This window comes from Diabrotica undecimpunctata, chromosome 8 (assembly GCF_040954645.1).
Source record: "Diabrotica undecimpunctata isolate CICGRU chromosome 8, icDiaUnde3, whole genome shotgun sequence".
Taxonomy (NCBI): Eukaryota; Metazoa; Arthropoda; class Insecta; order Coleoptera; family Chrysomelidae; genus Diabrotica; species Diabrotica undecimpunctata.
In genome coordinates this window covers 117,404,374-117,409,202 of record NC_092810.1, presented here as the reverse complement: position 1 = coordinate 117,409,202, position 4,829 = coordinate 117,404,374, and positions in this window count along the sequence as shown.

Sequence of the window (4,829 nt, the reverse complement as noted above, 5' to 3'; positions counted from 1 at the left end):
GGAATGGACCAATGAATATTTACAAGAGCATGACAACAGATGGGAAAACATGTTATTTTCTGATGAAACCAAAATTAGCCTTTTGTCGGATAATCGCCCAATTAGGATTTTGAGGAACCCAAATCGACACGATAGACTTAACCAAGCTGTCCAAAGAGTGCCATATTAAGGTGGCTCCATAATGTTTTTGGGCGTCATCCTGCTAAATAATAAAACTCCTTTAAATTCTATTCTTGGTAACATGAATGGACAAATTTATATTGATACCATTTTTAGGCCTACTGTACGCTTGTGGCGAGGAGCTGTTGGTCCAGAATTTATTTTTATGGACGTCAATGCACCTACCCATCGTACGAGACGTGTTGCAGATTTTTAGAAGCAGAAGATATCGTCAGATTACAATGGCCACCTTGCTCACCTGACTTCAATCCCATTGAGCACGGATGGGATATGCTCAAAAGAAAAATTCAGTCCCGACAGCCACCTCCAAGGACACTACAAGCTCTTAGAATAGCGGCGATTGAAGAATGGGGCACCATGGACCAGAACTACATTAATACACTTATAAGAACCATTGGACATCGCATTCAGTCTTGCATTGATGCAAGAGATAGAAATACGGCATATTAAGTATTAGTTCCTATATCTGTACAAATTTAAAAAATATATTTATAATACATATTATAAGTAATAATAATAAATTGTTAATCATTTAAATTTTGTTTGTTTTTTTTTTCAAAACATACAATTATATATATATATATATATATATATATATATATATATATATATATATATATATATATATATATGTGTGTGTGTGTGTGTGTGTGTGTGTATTTTCATTCGGATTTTGTACAATATCAATTTATGATCGCTTCCTATTTCTACTGATGCGAACTAGAATATTGACGCGACATATTTTCTCTCCTGTTATATGGACATAAAGCCAGGACAATTACGGATGCGACTGAAAAAGACTTAGACTAGCTTTGAGACGAGGTAGAATCTTAAGAAAGATTAAAAAGAAAAAGAAATACTCGATACTATGAAGGAAAGAAAAAGCAGCTACTTTGGTCACATACTAAAAACTTGAAAATTGAGTTAATGCGATTGAGTTAAAAAGAAGCACGTCCTGATTAAAAAATTTAAAGCTGTGGAGGGGAGAAACAACAATAGAGCTCTTCAGAACTGCTGCAGACAGAGTAAAATTGGCTGTAATGATCTTCAATGTTCTTACAAGATTAGGCACAGTGAGAAGAAAAAATTACGTGTTTTTTTTAAATATCTCGTAAGCCACTGGAAGATAAATTGTAAAATGATTATTTGATATCTCTCTGATATGATTAAATGATGACATAAAAAACATCTCGTGAAAAAAGAGATTCAGATCCTCTGAGAGAGGTAGTATAAGAAAAGTGTTAAACTATTTGCCTAAAACTAGGAAAAGAGATAAGAATAAAAATTCCTTCTTTAAAAAAAATTTTAATTTTGTGCCACATGCCTGACATATAATAATTGTACTGCCGCTAATTATAAATAAACAACTATATATTATAATTGACTCAGACTAGTAACAAAAACAAATATTTTATGCAAAACGTAAAAAAATACTCGTCAGGATATGGCAATATTTCTTTATTTTAATTGGGTATTTCACAAAAACACATATTACAATCGATAAAATAAAATGAAAAATTATCCACTTACACCCAAGGCCAAAAAATGGAATTGTAATAAAACAGTAAAAAAACTTATTGATTTTGAAAAGAAAATAATTTGGAATTTTAAAAAGAAACTTGGAATAATGATATAATCAAGAATGGCCACTCCTATTTTCTACAAATTACTTAGCAAATACTTTAAAAAGTCAAAAGATTTCTGTTATATAAATAAATGACTGTGTAGATGAAACAAATATATATGAAATATTTTTAAGAATTGTTCAGTAACTTAAGTTTTCTCCACTAATACATTATTGAAAAATTTGTAAAAACTTTAAAAATAATAAAAGGCAAATAAGAAATGGAAGATACATTGACAGCAAAATCCAAACTGAATGTATTAGCTAGCATGGTGCTACTAACACTTTGCCCTGAAAACACTTCTTTTCAACTAGATAATTTGCTTTGGGCAAGCAAAATTTCGGATTAGCCATGAGCTCATCTTTATCTCCATTATTAGCAGATGTATTCATTGAGGAACAAAACATTGTACAGAAACTAGACAAACTACCTACAATATAGTGAAGATATATAGATGCATTAGACTTCACGGACTGAAAGCATCAAAGAAAAATCAATCAAATTTTTCATGGAAAAAGGAAACAACAATTCCCTTTTTTTGTAGATGTGTTAATCATAACAGAAGGCACAGAATGTGTCACCAAAGTTTACAGAAAACCAACCCATACCGACAGATATTTAAATTACCATTTAAACCACAACATTAACATCAATAAAAGGAATTATCAAAATTATATGATAGAGCCCGAAACATATGTTCCAAATAAGATACATTTAAGCAAAAATAAAACCTGCTAACTAAAGTCTTGACAAAAAATGACTACCCATTGTCATTTATAAACAAGAAATTTTACAAGAGTGAAGAAAGAAGCAAATATAGAAACACTCACAAAAAGAAGGTAGTTAAAGATGTAAACAAGACTATATGTAAAAAGCATATCAGAAAAATTGAAAAGGGTAGGAAATAAATACAATATCACACCAATATTCAAAACAATCAACACACTGAGATATATCCTCTACATAACCAAACCCAATAACTAACAAGAAAGATCAAAGAACTGCATCTATAAATTGACCTGTGAATGCAACAATTTCTATGTAGAAGAAAATGCAAGATCACTAAGACTATATCACCACATTCCTAAAACATTAAAAGAACTTCTAGGAGAATCTAAATACGTAGCTGACTTGATAGAATTCTTGAAATCTATAAATTTTTTAATAAAATTTAATACAATTCATCAATAATTAAAATATATATTGTATACATTATTATGTAATTCATATTGTGTACGTATGTCTTTATCACTTTTTGTATTTTTCTTATGCTAATAACCCTAAGTGGTTGAAGCAAAATAAATAAAAAAAAAAGATCACTAAGTGTCAGGATAAACAACCATAAAACATACATCAACAACAGAGACTTCGACAAATCTCAGATATGCAAACATGCCTGGGATAACCAGCACAGAGTACAATGAACAGACACATTAATAACCTTGAAAGAAACAAGCATGGAACAGAAAAATATTAAAGAAGCAGCTCTCCTATTATAGTATTTAACCCACATGATACCACAGGGTCACTGGAGACCGCATGAGTAATTTGAAAGTGTTTTTCTCCTAAAATTATTTGACTTAAAATTCTAAAAAAATTGTTTTCTATGTTCAGCTGGAGCACATATTTTGTAGCTTGCATAATTTTGCTAAAATAATTTAAAGTCACACGTAATACCATGGAGATTACCAGTGACAATAATTTTTATACACCACTTTGGCATGTCTTTTCCATTACTGTTGTTTATTTTGATATTTTCTTAATGCTTAAACGTTTCTTGAGAGTGAAGTGTTCTGTAACGTATTCTCTGTTATAGTTTATTTTTATGAACGAGAGAGTAATTAGCATAATTTTAACTGGTAGCTCCGACCACTCCATGGGCGTGCTCAAGATTAATTGAAAAATTACTTTGAATAATTGTAAAAAATAAATGAATTATTTCAGCGTTATAAAGTGTTATGTGTATGTAAACAAAAGTGACCTCTTTTATCACACACTATATTAGAACTGACTGGCCTACATTAAAAAGGGTTTTAAAAAATTCACATTTTTTTTAATTTTTAAAAATTACAAAAGAGAAAAAGAGTTTTTAAAACCGTCTAAGGTATGTTAAATAGATGAATAAAAATATTAATATAAAACTTACAGCTACTTGTTACAAATCCAAATCAGATTCAGAAGATGAACTTTCAGAACCAAGATTTATAATAACTGGCTCGATCATTTTATCAGTAATATTGTCCAGCTTCCACATTTTTTCCTCTTCTTTAATAGTGTGATTTACTGCCTTTTCCCAGTTTTCAGGTTTTACATTATTTACGGCCTCCAAAAACAACTGTTTAACATCATGAATTTTAAAAGTGGTATTTTTTCTTGAAACTTCACTCTTTATCTGTGCCCATACCAGTTCAATCGGGTTTAATTCACAATGATATGGTGGGGATCTAAGTACTGTCATTCCACGATTTTCGGCAATTTTATCAATTTCGTATTTTTTAAATTTTTCTTTATGAAGGGCACACAACGAATAAAGTTCCTTTCTTATAGATCCGGGATGGTACGTAATATTTTTTGAAATCAGCCAATTCTGCAAGTCTTTTTTTAACCACTTGGTTGTGGGCAGTCCTTCTATAAGTCTGGAGTGATAACTTGCATTATTCATTACTATTACACAGTTCTTAGGAAGAAGATCTATCATTTGTTCGAACCATTCTTGAAAGACATCAGCGTTCATGTCTTCATGGTAGTCACCGGTACGAGTTGATTCAAAAGTTAATAAACCACCTTCAACAAAACCGTCTGAACCGCCAATGTGTACTATTATCAGCCTGCGTCCCTTTCCTGATGGTGGGTTTAAACCAGTAGATAAGTTATTTACAAAAGCGTACCTTTGACTTGTAACAGTTTCATCCTGCCAAAATTTATTTGGTGTAAGACCCTCGTTGATCCATGTTTCATCAAGATAAAATATTTTTCTTTTTTGGTTTCTCATTTCCTTTATGGTTCTTAGAAAATGTCTTCTCC